Source organism: Pogona vitticeps, chromosome 2 (genome assembly GCF_051106095.1).
Source record: "Pogona vitticeps strain Pit_001003342236 chromosome 2, PviZW2.1, whole genome shotgun sequence".
Classification (NCBI taxonomy): Eukaryota; Metazoa; Chordata; class Lepidosauria; order Squamata; family Agamidae; genus Pogona; species Pogona vitticeps.
The window spans coordinates 31,803,804-31,819,367 of NC_135784.1; the positions used below are offsets into that span (position 1 = coordinate 31,803,804).

The 15,564-nt window shown below is 41.7% G+C and overlaps 1 protein-coding gene across 7 annotated transcripts in view; it reads left to right on the forward strand.

The window, feature by feature from the left end:
- The first annotated feature begins 778 nt into the window (after positions 1-778).
- The window catches only part of MGAT1 (alpha-1,3-mannosyl-glycoprotein 2-beta-N-acetylglucosaminyltransferase), a 37,421-nt gene continuing 22,635 nt past the window's right edge, over positions 779-15,564 (forward strand). Inside the window, exons 1-3 of one of the 7 annotated variants that reach the window (XM_078388759.1) lie at positions 779-1,054; positions 1,957-2,519; positions 14,884-15,405. The gene's annotated coding sequence lies outside the window, so the exon portion shown is untranslated. The other 6 variants (XM_078388758.1, XM_078388757.1, XM_078388760.1 and 3 more) reach the window with 6 other exon arrangements.

Below are 15,564 nucleotides of genomic sequence, written 5' to 3' on the forward strand. Positions count from 1 at the left end.
TATCAAGCAAAATTCAAAGGAATAATATTACTATTAATATTAATAGTATTAATATTAATATTAGTTGTTTAATAATAATAATAATAATAATAATAATAATAATAATAATAATAAGAAGAAGAAGAAGAAGAAGAAGAAGAAGAAGAAGAAAACATGTGGCACCTTAAATATTATATTTTAATCTAAGTGTTCGTGAACACGTCTACTTCATCAAACATATGGAAACAGAATGAAATTTTGGATGAAATATCAGTTTCATAAGCAGAGTAATCTAGATATTCTGCTTGTGGCTACACGCAAAAAAATTCTTCCATGGGACAAGATTCCCTGTGTAATGCAGTGGACAGAGTGACAAAACTAGGACTCAGGAGGCATGGGTTCGAATCCCCACACAGCCATAGAAGCTGGCTGGGTGAGGGGAACTGGTAAAACCATACCTTCAAGATACTGTACTGTATCTATACAGTATCTTGAAAACCCTATTAAGGTCGCTAGCTATCAGTCGGTTCAGACTTGACAGCACATAACACGCACACGAGGGGGCGCAAGAAGAACGCAGATTAGGCTGCGCTTCAATACGTTGCAGTTGCAACTAAGTACGTAGAAACCCCAAGGGAGGGTTCTCCTGAATGTAGGCGTGGCAATTTTAAACCTAGCGATTTAGGGCCCTGGCGGCACCGAGTGCGTCATGAATATAGTAACCCTTCCCCCTATGCGAAGGAGGTGACGTTTTCTTACGTCACGACAAAGGGGGCGCGCGGCCAAGCCTACTGTTTGACTGACTTCTTGCAAGGGCTTCTCAGCATTAAAGGAGGAGGAGCCACGGGGGGCGTGGCCTTTGTGGAAGGAGGCGCGGCTCCTGAGGAAAACGGCGCGAGCGACTCCGGAGTTTTTCACTCGTCGAGAGGGGAAAGGAGGCGTGGCCTTCGAGGCGAAGCGGAGAGAAGGGAGGGTGGGACGTCTGGTTGCCATGGGTTCGCTTCCGGCGCTGCCAGGCGGAAGTGGATGAAATTCTGAGACTGGTTGACGTTTGGCGTCGTTGCCCTCGGTCAGTGTAAGCGAGGGGCGAGGAGAAAGAGAGGGAAATACGCACTGGCGGGGGTGGGTGGGAAGGCCAGCCTGTCTGGCCCCCGTTTGAAGGAGGAAAGGAAAGCAGGGAGCCGAGAGGGAGGGAGCTGCTGAGGAAGATGGAGGATAACGGGGGGTGGCCGAGCGAGCGAGGGAGCGAGCGACGTGGGAATGGGGGAAGCTCAGCCCTCATCAGCTCCATGTTATATTTATTATTGTATGTGATAAAGCTTAATATCTAGTGAGGGGAGGGGAAAGGAAGAGGCCTTTAGAGGGACTGAGGAATAAGGAAAGGTCTTTCCAATTATTTTTAAAAAGACTTGTGTGAAGAGACTTCTTACGTCTCCTGTTGGTGTCCCTATGTAAACAGTGCTTTATTAGTAATTTATAGGGCAACATAAGAGGCTTCCTTATACTGGGTCTGCATCCTTACTGTGTATAGTCTAGTATTGTCGTCCTCTTCGACTACTAGCAGGTTCCAAGAACTTCAGTAGAAAACTTTTCCTGCTTTAGTGTTTGCAAATGCACCTCTCTCTTTTATGCATGTACATTTTGGGAAGAAGGGATGTGAGTGATAAACAGTATTGCTGCTGCTGCTTTTCTTTCAGGAAGAAGGTTGCATGTGGGGGAATTACTTTGTGCTCCTAGTTGGGATGCTACATCTATAGTGAGGATGAACTGTTTTATTTCCTGGGGAGAGGGGTTGGCATTGCAGGAAGTGGCTCCACTATGCATCTCAGTATGAGTGAAGCAATTATGTTGGTCAAAGGAAAGTTCTAAGATTAATGATAATCTAGGTAATATTTGCAAGAATGATTGAGGCTGTGTAGGGATGATTTGCTCAAATATTACAATATGGTTTCTAATCCACATTTATGTACTATGCAGGGACGAGGTGATTGAGATCGGAACAACTCGCAGTGTCCTGTACTGTCTTCTTGCAAGCAGTCCTGTCAGGATGATTTAGATCCAGCAGAAAACTATTGTGAGACAGTTTTGAAAAAAAAATTCTGCACTGACAGATGTGAAATTGAAGTCCTGTAATATTCTCTGAGAAACACAATTGGAATTGGCAGAGATGGAGTATTGTGGCTCATGGCTTTTCTTGAGCAGCCTAGATGGTTAGTAGCGAAAGCCGGACATCCTCTCAATGAGATGGAAGATTCTGCAAGAACCTTAAAGACTTGAGAAGAATTATCCTGGGATCAGAAGACGAAGCTGCTTTCCTCTGTAGTAGTGCTGGGGCTATAGGCATATTTTGCCCTGCTTTCCAGCATAAGGGGAATTGGACAGGCAGTTGAAAAAAAACACCTGTTCAGGTTTGCCCCCCTGCACTGATTCTTCAAGGTGGAGTCTTTGAGGGGGGAGGGGGGTGCCAAGAGACCCCCCCTCCCCCATGAGAGAGATTTAGACTGGCCATCCTACAGCTGTGGAAAAGTGCTACCTGCCAGGTGAGATTTCTTATCTTGTGAAGTAATTAGTTATAAATCAGTAATATATTACACCAGCCTTTTTATTACTGGGGTGTGTGTGTTTTGATATTATGAACTGTGTATTCCCAGTGGTATGTCTATATGGAATGACTGAATTATATCTTTCTACACATAATAGTAGAATCTGACAAGAGTTGGCAAAATGTAGAATGTATCCTTCTCCCCATGGCTCCTAGTTATTGTCCTTTGGCATCCCATTTGTCTTCTATTACAATAAGGTAAGTTTAAATGGTTTTCTAGGTATCTATTTGGCTTTCAGGCGAGAGGACAAAGTGCAGAAGAAGAGATACCACATCTATAATGTGGCCTGCCATGATTTTATCTGAGCTGATTTCTCCTACCTAAACTCAAAGCACCAGTGATTATGATAGTAGTAGTTACACAGTGGGTTAAATTTCAAAGTATAGAATAATCTCCGTAACTTTCATAGGGTTGCTGCAACATGTATGGATTGTATTGCCACTGCTATTCAGAAATGTGTTATGTGAGATTACTGAGTGGATATCAGAAGTGAAATCTGAACTTAGAGGTTCTAATTCACAATTCATGCATTACAATCTTGTACACTTTGTGCAGGGATAAATCTAACTGTCTTAACTTGTATTCCTAATAAGTGTCTGTAGGGTTATAAGTTCTTGTCTATAAAGCTCATGCAAGTAAGGAGCTGCAAACTCAATTCTGTAGTGTCTGTGGGACTTTGTTGCAACTACCACTATTTGTGGCATACAGGTTTGAGTGTCCTTTTGTCTGTTTTGTTGATTTTAAATCTTGCTGTTCATGTTTTAATTAGTACTAGAAAGTTTTGAAATCATAGCTTAAAACTAGAGAAAAGGTAACCTGGGAGTTGGACAGCTGTCTGTAATGCATCAACAGGGCACCAGATCAAGAAAGACTTGGATAATTTTCACTGTTGCTACTATTCAGCTTCTGTTAGGTCCCTGAGATCTGACTTGAGCAATTGCATCTTACTTTGATGCTACTTGTTATACTGATGCATCAGTGCAGCGTGTGTTTCAGTGAGGCAAAAGCCACTACAGTGGTGCTGTAGGGTGATCTTCTAGTACTGTTGATGTACTGTGCAATGTGCTAGCCAGTGCAGACATTGATTTCTGAGTGCTATTTCTGCCACTGTTCTCTTCCCTTAAGACTTCTTCACAAGCTTGTACCCTTTCCATCACTCTGATTCTTAATTACATGTTCCGGATATGTGAAACCCATTGTCAAAGTAGCGAGAGGTATGCTTATTGACTTAATGTGTGTCTATGCATTTCTACGTTCTTCTAGGTTCAAGAAATTCCCAAATGGTCAATCTTTTACTTGGAGAGTGGAGTTTCAGTTTCTATAGTAAAGATAATGCTTATTTCTTAATAACATGTTATAGCAGTTCTTTTGAGTCGGGGAGTGGGAGAGTTATTATTTATTTATTTAATTTATATCCTGCCCATCTAGACCAAAGCCTACTCTGGGTGGCTAACAACACTCAAGAATAATAAAATAAAACAACAACATTAATACAGTTGAAGATAGCAAATAAATTAGGCATTGACAGGAGGGAAAGCCTGCCTAAAGAGCCAGGTCTTGAGTTGTCTCTTATCCTACAGAATAGGATGCAGGTCTGTGTGGTTCTCACTGAGTCAGTGGACAAAGAAAAATTGGTCGAAATGTGTGCATGTCCATATCTGCGCAATAATGAGTTTGAGATCTGTTAAGACTTTGATGTGGAAGAAGAAGCTCTGTATCAGCAGTGGCCTGAATGGAACAGCAGATTTATCACCACAGACACTTGGTCTATACTGCTTGGTGGAACAAAATAAAACATTGCAAAAGTATATCCTGTTCTGTACTGTATGTAAGCCACACAATATGTCTTGTGTAAGCTGATGGTTAGTTGTTTACTAACAAGGTCAGTGATACTGAAGTTGTTTTGCAAGATGTTCGAGCCACACCCTGTTACAGAGCAGCTTTACCAGGTGTTTGGTGTGACTACTGGATTCTATCCATCTCTGATTACCTGAATTAATCATTGTAGTGATTTTCTGCTGAGGTAGAGGAAGAGCCCTTAATTATATCTCTCTCTTAAATCAGCTCAGTCTCTTACCTCTGGATGAACTAGTGAACAACAATTAAATTCAAGATGTTGATGCGCCAGAGCAAATGAGCAGAAACTAGGCAGGGCTGGTAAAATGGCCTTTTATCCCACCTCATTCCCTCTTCAGACTGCTGGAATAGATGCTGGTGGTAGCTCTTGAGGAAGGAGGCTCAGGGTGTTTCAGCAAAACCAGCCTGCTGGCGTGAGATGGCTGAAGGACCTGGGATAAAATGACTGCGGGAGAGAGGTTTGGTCTGTATTCTCCACTTGCACTGTGGCTATGCAGATTTGGGTGGGGGGGAAGGGGGGGTTCATATACTTTTCTGTGGTTTCTCCTAATCTGCCATGTGAAACAGCGCTAGCTACTTTCCTTGGCTTTCTTTGATTAAAAGGCAAAGCTGGATGGAGCAGCACAACGTGGATACATTTGTGTTCACAACAGAAACTTTTTGTTGTGTATGTGCTTGCATAAATGCCATTAATTTCCGCATGTGACACTTGGTTATAACATCACACATGGGCAACTATGGTAGCATAAAACTGCTTGGTTGGAACTTTCTGGCTGTGCATTCTCTCATAATGGCAATCATCCAAGCCAATAAAGTTCTCTCTGCTTGGCACCAGGAGACCGGTGCTTTCTGACCACTTGTATACTTGCTTTATGCTTTGCCCCTGAGCCCTCTATCTGTGTTTCTGTTTGGAGAAATAAGCTGGGTCACGCAGCTTAGTTGTTCAGGGGCCACATTGACTGTAGATAGTGTTTTTTTCCAATGTGCATTCAGTTTTTATTACGGTGGACAATCATTTGCTCATGCTGGCAATCTTTCAGCAACTGCCTCACAGTGCACACAGATTTTCCATTAGTAAGGGAGAAAATAAATGCCAAAAATATTTGTTATTTGTTGAATAAAACTTTTAGTGAATGGGTTGTTCGGTGAATGAAAAGGCAAAGGTAATACTGTAACTGACTAGAGGAGAAGGAAGGGAGAGAGGTCAGGACCTCAAGAGGAGAGAGTTGCAAGGCAGTTGAAGAGAGATCATAAATTGAAGATTGTGGCATATCTGCAACCCAGATTGTTTCAGGAGTGGTCAACATGGATGCTACAGCAGTCAGATAATAAAAGTTAAATAAGATTGTGCAATGAAGGTAGAATTCCACTCTGGAGTCAAATAGGCTGTCAGTAATAATGTCTGTTTCCTGTTTTTCCTTAAACACTTTCTGTGTGACTGAAAACATATGACGCAAAATAACCTTAGAGAGAGGGATATGTGTTCATATGTGTGTGTTTGTGTGTGTTGCAACAAAAGTCTCAATATGAAGGCTGAGGGAAAACCTTGCTTTGGGTTCAAATATAAATGTCACAATTTGTAGCATAGAGGTACAGCTTGAAATTCTGTAGTCATGTTCTTTTATGCATTGTCTCGCCTTCCAAAAAAGCTGCAAATAAAGATCATAACGGTGCATTAACCTGTAGTAGGTAGTACTTAGCCAATCTCTATAGGGTGTAATGCCACACACCTTTTTATAAAAAGATTAGGTGCTTCATTGGGATTGCAGATATAAGGAAGTGGATATAATATCTACACAACATAATATCATGAAAATTGTTCTGTAAGTTATGCATTTGTTTAAAAGTGTGAAGAGCGTTGCTTGCTTCTATCCAAAGAAAAAATTGATTCATTTTCATTGTGCAAAAGTGTATTTTGAAAACATTAAGAATGAATCTTTTTCCAGGTTTTTAAGGAGTGTCATGCAGTATTACTCACTTGACTTCTATGTAAGATTTTGAATTGGATATGTGTGAATCCTCAGTCACTTTAATTGCATGTAAATCTCATTTAAATATCTGACAAAAGTGTCCATAAGTTAGCTTCTTGTCTGACATATGCAGGCTTATTTCATGCAGCTTTTGCATATATGCCCAGATGAATTTGTAAATTTCCTAGCTTCTTCAACAAACTTTTAAAACCAAGAAGATGTCAGTTAAAACAGAGTTTTTAATAAGCTCTATTAGTCACAATTTAGGATTTATCTGCCTTAGAGCCCTGCTAGGATACATGCAGGCATAAGACCTTTTCTCTGGAAGGGATTTCCTGCTCCCTTTGCACGAAATGTTCAGTCTTTTTACAAGTTGTCTCAACAAGTGGATGTTTGATGCTTCCTGGCTCAGATCTGCAGTAAATATGTTTTAGATGCAAACTTGGCTGAGACGTAAGAACAATCCCTTTGAGATGCCTTTTCAATAACTACTTAGGCATATAAATATTGGAAATGAGCAAAATGAGGATTTCAGATTCTTCAAGAAAAAAACTACACAAAATCTGATTTTGTTATTTTCATGGTAAGGTTGGAAAAGCAAATGGAGGCTTCTTAAAGATCAGGAATTCATGCAAAATACAGAGCCAAATATATTTCTTTCAGCTTAAGAGGTTATAAACCGCTCAAGATATTGAACAACTTTCTTCCTGCTTAAAAATGACACTGTTCTGACAGTTCTGTCCTATATTTTGATCTTCCACATCCGTTCTGTTTCTCTTCTGCACAGTGGGGGTCTGCTGCTGAGTGTTGCCTCTACGGTCTCTGAGTCAGGCACGATGGCTCCCACCTCCTGATCCCCTTTCTTTGATCATCATTCTTTGTAGATGTTTCTGATTATCTGCAAATGTCTCCTAAATTTGGTGACTCACTTAGAAGAGATGAAAGTAGACAGAGTACAGAAAGATGCAGTCTCCAGCTTAAAAACCACAGAGGAATATAACTGTTCTATAAGATACCATCAAAGATTGAGGGCTTATCATTGAGTCTGCCTCAAGAAGGTTTACGAATGCTGCTCACTGTCTCAAAATGGCTGCCTTCAGTTTTAGGTGAAAGTTTCATGTTGTGAATGTTTCCAGGAGAAATGGGCAACATACCAGCCATGAACCAAATCAGCCTTGTAAAGTCACAACAAATTAATAGTTCCCCAACATTTTAACAGACTGCTTTTGCAACTCATAATACCCCCATCAGTTTTTTATTGCCTTGTGGAAGAGAGATGGGAGGTCACAGTACTTGTTTGTAAAGCCTTCCTTACTTCCCGTCTAGAAGTAATTATTGTCTCAGAAAACCAAAAGAATAGGTATGTACAGAGTCAGTTAAATGGTATCGTCTAAGTCAAATGGGGGTAGTGCTGTGGTTTATTAAGATCACAAGGAGTTTGTTTTTATGGGAGCAGGGAAATTTGACACTAATGAAATATAAAAGTATTAGGCTTAAAAGTGAGGAAATCAGAAGACATCCCTTACCAATCTATAGAAGACAGTTCAAACAGCTTAACTTTTTTAGACATGAGAGTAACTGTTTTGAATTGAGCATATTGTCTAACAGGTGTTTACCCACTGTGGGTAGACAGAGAAAACAGTATGCAAATTGTAGTCATTTCTGGAAACTGAAACACGCAAAGTGCATACGCACCTCCGGTAGAAGAAATAACTCTGCTTGGTGCCAACAAACGTGTGTAACAGTAGGTTAGACTGATTCCATTTAGGATGTAGATCCATAAAAGGCAGCAGGATCGTGAAATAGAAAGGGACCTTAGAGATCATTTAGTCAAGCCTACTGCAGCATGCAGCTGTAGCCCCTCTTGGTGAATGGCCATCCAGCCTCAATTTAAATGCCTCCAACAAAAGCCTACCACTTCTGGAGGCAGTTTGTGCCTCTGCTGATCTGCAGTCAGTGAGAGCTAAAAGCAGCATAATCCTTAAAACAAAAACACACTTGTTTAGTCGTTAAGTCGTGTCGGACTCTTTGTGACCCCCATGGACCAGAACACGCCAGAACTTCCTGTCTTCCACTGCCACTAGCTATTGTCTTATGTCTATCATTTTTTCAAATGTCATCTTTATGTAGGACCAGAAATCTATTTCAAGCGTTCAGCCTCCTATGCCCTCTTTGCAGCCTTGTTCCTTGTTGTCACCTTGGTCAGTGTGTCCCAGGCAGGTCAGATTAGTTTCATTGCCCATTATGCCTGAGGAAGCTATCTGTCACCAGTCCTTTTATAGTATAAGAGAGAGGGTATGAAGCAAGAAAGGGTGGTGGAAACAATCTTCACATTCTCTCAGCATACATACTGTAATAGGCAAGGATTTCTGCCCCTTTTGTGGATTGTATATTTCTAGAATTTCTGTCTTTCTTCCAAGAAATAGAGACAAAAAACATACAAGTTAATGATCACATATTGTGACAATAAAAAAACCCAGATGTAATTGTCAGAAAACATGGCTTAAGTGACTCATAAAGTCTTTAAAAATCTATTTGCCTGTTAAGCGTCTAGAATTGGGTGTTGATGAGCCTCCTCTGAAAGAGCACACCACACTTAGTGCTACATTTTACAAACCCCCATGTCTTTCCCTAAATGCTTTATTTCATTGGCAGATAGTTTAATTAGAGCTTCTCCTATAGATCATAACAGAGGAAGGAAAAGTATGAGAGAAGATGCAACTTTAGCTTCTTCATAAGGAGCTTCTAAGATAGCTGCTGCCTGAAATTGGGTGCACTTAGTCCTGGCTTCATAGGCTGTCATGTGCTGTCAGTAAGCTTAGAGAAGAGATATGTAATGTGATTGTGGCTTGATACATTGCCCAGTAACTGAGCAACAGAATTCTACACTCATCTGAGGAATTTGGAGGTGAACCCTCTTTGAGGGCAACAACATGAATAATGTCTGATGGTGGCTAAAACATGAGATTCTGAAGCATTGGATCACTGTACTGAATCCAGGAAGAGCTGTACTGTAGTTGAAAGTAATTACTCTCATCCACTGGGACTCCATGGTCCTTTGTACCAAAGTTAGTCCAGGACTACACCAAGTGACATGCTCCTCTTTCAAGGGGAGCACAGTTCTACCCAAAATATCTGTTTCTTCTCTGAAGTCAAACTGACAGTCAACAGTGTTTCTGACTTTTGAGGATTCATTCTGTGTTATTGATCTTCTCTTAGTGCCTACGGGCATTGGTCCAGCCCCTACACTGCCTTGATTTATTAAGGTACAGTAGGGGAACAGGGCTGTGTCTCCCTTGAGTTTTAAAAAGCAAAAGGCGTGCTGCTTATATACCGCCCCATAGCGCTTCAAGCACACTCTGGGCGGTTTACAATTTAATTATGCAGGCTACACATTGCCCCCCCAGCGAGCTGGGTACTCATTTTACCGACCTCGGAAGGATAGAAGGCTGAGTCAACTACCTGGGATTTGAACCCCAGGTCATGAGCACAGTTTTAGCTGCAGTAACAGTGGTTTAACCACTGTGCCACGAGGCTCCTTATTTTAAGATAATTTTAGGATTATTTTAAGATAATCAGGGGCCTTTCCCTCAACACTGCCACATTTGCAGGCATGTTTGGTGGGGACACAAGAAAGAACCTTCTCTTTTGCTGCACCCAGACTCTGGAACTTCCTCCCATAGGAGGCCAGGCTGGCCCCATTTTTGCTCTCCTTCCACAAGGAAACAAAGACCTTTATCTTCAGACAGGCTTTTGTTTAGTGACTGTGTATCCGGGAGCGATTTTTAAATGATATGTTGTGCCTTGTTCCATTGAATCTGTTTTGGGTGTTGATTTTGTTTGCCATTTTAATGTGGCATTTGTTTGATTCTTTTTAAATATTTCTATACTTACTGTTCTTGGCTTTTAAATATTGTCTTAGTAATGTAAGCTGCCTTAGATCCTTTTTAAGGAGAAAGATGGGGTAAAATATTTTCAATAAATAAGAAATAGTAGGAGGTGTAATCCACATACTGATGCCATCTCACCTCAGATCTCCACGTGGTCTTTCTCAGTGGCTTCAGGTAGTGATTAAAATAATATGGGAGACAAGATTGAAGCCTAAAGTACTCTGCAGCTTAAAGATCACACAATTAAGTAGATGTTCCCTAATGCTACTCCATGAAAAATGTTCTGCAGAACTGCAGTGTCCCCATACCCCCTTCAACTCCAGCCTTCCAAAGTTAGTCCAAGAGGATACAATAGTCAATGAATAATGATGTCCGCTTGTTAAGAAATATAGTCCGAAAAGTCTGGAGGATACCATGTTGCTTCCCTTGACCTTATATTAAGGGACATGGTTGGCGAATGATGCTATCTGTTAGGCTCTATCATGTTGTTGTCTGTAGCAAGCAGTGGGTGACACAGTTGCCATCTGGCCTTGTTGTAGGGTCTAATTTCTAGGATTGTGTCTTTTCTTTCCCTTTGGTGGTTCATAATTTATGGCAATCAATTTTTGTGGGAAGTGGTTTTCTGTAGACAAGGAGAAAAAAGTGTGTTTTCCTGCCTTTATCACATTGAGAATCCTCTTTACCCCATTTCTTTCAACCTGAAACTTGACTGAAAGTGGGTATGTATATTGCACATAATAACCCCGTAGCATAGAATCTGTTACAAGATTTTGCTGTTTGTGAACCATCTGTTTTCCAAAGGAGCCAGATTATGGTCTTTAGGACTAAAGACCCTTCTGTTTTCTTAAAAATGAAAGGAGGGTCCTTAACCTTAGGTCTTCAAGTAGCTAATCATCCCTGGCTATGTAGATATCTTTCCTTTTCCATGTCTTGCAATTTTTTTCCTGTGGTACCACCAACCTTTCTCAAGCTTCCCAGACATCCATAGTTTTCCCCTTTCTGTTTCCCAATTTGAAGCTGCTCCTTTTTGGCAGGAAAACACTATACTATTGGATTCAACTAACCAGGCAGGACAAGCCACAATATAAAGTGTGATAATTGTTTTCTGCAAATTCTTTGTATTTTTTTGTTTTGCTGCCCCCACCTCTTTGGCTCCACTACTTTAGTGATAGTGTTCTGCATTGAATCTTCCTAGGTCTTCTGGCTCCTTATAGCTGTAGGGAAGCAGACTGAACAGCTTGAGTGAACCAGCTGGGCAAAACATTCCCATCCTGGTGTCTCAAGGGAAGGCATATTTTCTGAACAGCTGCGAACAAGGTTGACTTCAACTGCTGCTTGCTTATATCTGTTCCAGCTTGAAAGTTGGTCTCTGGATAGTATTCATCTTCATAGAATCATTGAATCGTCATAGGGTGGGAAGGGACCTTGGAGGTCTTCTAGTCCAACCCCCTGCCCAAGGCAGGAGACCTCATACCATCCTGGACAGATGGCTGTCCAATCATTTCTTGAAAACCTGCAGTGATGGGGCAAGCTAAACATTGGGAGCAAAGCTGTTCCGCTGCTTAATGGTTCTCACCCTCAGGAAATTCCTCTGGGTTGGAGCTCCCTCTCATGAATTTCCACTCATTGGTTGTTGTCCTACTCTCAGGTGCAGTGGAGAATAAATCAGTGCCCTCTTCCCTGTGGCAACCATTCAGATATTGGAAAACCTCTATCATGTCTTCCCTCATACCAAGCTAAACGTATCTGCCGTGTTTCCCTGAAACTAAGACAGGATCTTATATTAATTTTTGCTCCAAAAAACTCATTAGGGCTTATTTTCAGGGGATGTTTTATTTTACAGTCATTTAATCTTCTGGTTGCTGCACAATGATGGAGGGCAGGGTTTCACTTAAGTAACTATGGCTTATTTTTGGGGTAGGGTTTATATTACGAGCATCCTGAAAAATCATAATAGGGCTTATTTTCAGGTTAGGTCTTCTTTTTGGGAAAACAGGATAGTTCTTTTTGTCGTTCTCTTGTAATCTTGTTCAGAAGATTACAGTATTTGAAGGATGAACTGATAGTTGGGTAAGAGGCTATGGTGAAATCATCTTATATTATGACATCAGGCTGAAGCATACAGCATCCTCTCTTTTTGATTCATGGGTCTGTGTGCCTTAAGCACTGAGGTGTTTCAGTTTTAAAACTGGAGATGTGGCAGAATCGAAGCTGTCATCTAAGTCGGTGTTTAGCACATCAGTAAAGTACAAACTTGAAGTGCCCCTTTAAAGTTATGAGTACCTTCAGTCTGCAGATCAGAGACCCTTGTCTAGAATGATTTGTAGAAATGGCTGTGGAATTATCACTACAAGAAATATATATTCCTCAGAGTGACACTTTGCTTCTTAACAGTGGCCGTGTTTAGAAAGCAGGAAAGGTTGAAGGGCAAGCGATATTGGCTCTCCCTGTCAAATTGCTCCAGTGTAAGCAAGGGTTTTGTACAACTGCTCATTAACCTTCTCTTCCCCACTGTACAATGTAGGTTTTGGAAGCATACCCTCCTTTTTAACATATAGCTTCATAGTCTCTGTATAAAACAGAATGCAGGCAAATGAGAATGAACAGCTGAGATGTAGAACACTATCAAAGTCTCTGTTCTTGTGTCTACAGAGAGAGTCAGGGAGGGGGTGGTAATATTGAAGATACTTTTTCAGTATCTCAGCCCCCCTGAAAGAAAATGACCCAGTTGCCTAATGAGGAGAACTGGGATGCTCCTTTGGGACACACTGAGTTCTGTCTGATTCTTGCTTCTCTGTCCCTCAGGACTTCAGAGGGACTAACCCTGCCAGGGATGGGAAGCCATTTGTCATCTCCATGCTCAAATCAGCGCTCTTAGCTGTGTGACTGACTGACCTTTCCAGCATTCATCTTATCCTTTGGCCTTTCTGCTGTAATTGCTAGACTGTATTCACATTACCTTGGTTGCTCCATCCTGACTGCTCTGTTCCTCAGCTGAGGAAATCCATGTGTTCAAGACGCACAATACAGCAACTTTGTCAGAGTGTAATTGGGTCTGGACAGTGTCTACATCTGGGAAACCATCTGAAAAGCTTATGCATGCCACCGTAACGACAAAACAAAGGTGTGGCATCAATTCAGAATTTTTTATATTGGCCCCGTTATTGGCCCTTCCATCTTTTCTTGTTTCTCAACTACGTACAGTATTTGCTCAGAGATCAGGGCTTCAATTCCCTCCTGTGCCTTCCAGCAGAAGAGCCGCTTTGTGTAGCCTTTTACAAGCGGCACAGTCCCAGGGCGCCCTTAGAAGAAGGGAATGGCAAACCACTTCTGAGTACTCCATAACTAGAAAGAAGACTTTTGTAAGCATCACGATTAAGTCAAAATTGACTTCATAGTGTGTGATTATTTTATTTAAGGTTGGACTTCATTGTGTGGCTTTCCACATTACCTTGTTTCTGAACTATGTGCTAGAACATCATGTTTTCTTCTGGGTTTGCTGATGCTGGTTTCCTGTTTCTGGCCTATTTTGTTCCTTTTATTTCCTCCACTTTGCCTCGTTATGCAAGAACCAGCAAGCGAAGAACTAGCAAGCTGAGAGGAAAGGCTCTGTTTCTGATTAGAGAGTGGGCAGCCGAGGTGGGGATAGAATTGGAGAATCTGGTCCTAATTTGGTGTCTGGTTGTCCCTGTGCTCAATTGCAGCCTTGCTGTTCCAAAGAATAATTGAATAAATTTGGGTGTGGTTTTTGTTGTTGTTGTTGGTTTTATATATGGAGCACTTCTTAAATATATTATGATGTGTCTTGCCCTCATAAATCTACGGAAGACAACATAATTGGGGAACTAAGCACAGACTTTAACCTTCATCCTCTTGATTGTGTCTACTTCCACTGCAGTGAAATGAGTTTTTCTCTCACCACATTTACCCAGAGCTTACAAAAGCTTTTTGAGACTATAATTCTCATAATTGCCCAGCTAGCATAGGATAGAGAGTGTTAGAGATTCTGAGAGTTGGCATCTAAAAAAGTATCTTTTCAAAGTTCTGGACCCAAGTTTGTTTGGGTAGCATTTAAAGTAAATCCAGGATCTGCATTTACAAGTTCCTGCCACAAAGTTCCAAGAAACATACCATTGTATCTCTATTTCCTTCCGCTCAAGCGATCTCTTCCTTTCCCCCCAAATTCCATTGTTTAGCTATAGGTGCAAGATGACACTTCGGCTTTTCCTGTTCTCCTCCTGTTGGGGCCTGTGAGAAGCCTGGGGCCCTGCTAGAGCTTTCCTCTTCCTCCTTCATCCCTTCTCTATGACAGGATGATATGTGTGTGCGTGTGTCTCTGAACGCCCTTCCACTCACATGCACACGGCTCTTCCCCTCCTCCTTCTGTATCCTGTTTATCTCTTCTGCCTGCCTTCCCCAACAGAAACAGGCCAGCAGCTGGCTAGAAAGAGAACAGTTAATGGTTAACACTCGTCTGTGGGGAAACGTGGCAGCAGAAATTAGCTCACTGCGGTCATTGCTTGCTTTGCTAGCTAATAATCTCCAGAAAATCTGCTTTCCCCCCTCCTTTCTCTTTTTCCCCAGAAACTATTCCCAGCACTTTTGCAGACATCATCCTATCCTTGACTTGTGGCTGATTCAGATATTCTGGTCCAATTCTACCCACCACTCCATCCTTAGCAGGAGAAGGATGTCTTTATGTATGAAGTTGGAGTAAATACAGCCTGGTAGAAAAATTGTTGTCGTCTACAAACTGCTTTCCTGTAGTTCTGGATATGTGAGGGTTAAGTCTTTCCTCTCCAGCTTGGAAGAGGAAAAGGCTTACTTCCTGATAAGAGCCCTTCCCTCTGGCAACCTCTTAACCCCACCCTCTGTCCTCCCACAAGGGAGGAGCCCTCTTTCCGGATTTTCCTGGGGGATGTGAAACTAGCACTCAGGGCTTCAAACTGTGGCACAGCAGCATGCTACTTGCCTTCTCCGCTGGTCCTGCCAAACAGGTCTGACAGAATGCAGAAGCCTTGCTGCTTTCCCGGCAGCTGGAAATTGGATACCGACAGAAAGGTGGTTTTCCCCCCTAGATAATTCAGCCTGCCAGTGAGACAGAAGGCAAGTTTATGAAGTTGGGTTTGGCCCTATTGGGTTGGAGGATTATAAAGAATGGGACAAATGAGAAATAAATGCATAACTTATCAGCAGCAGGACATTCCTGAGCTGGACTTATATCTTTCTCTTATGGCACAAGGAATATCTCCAGAAGCTACACTC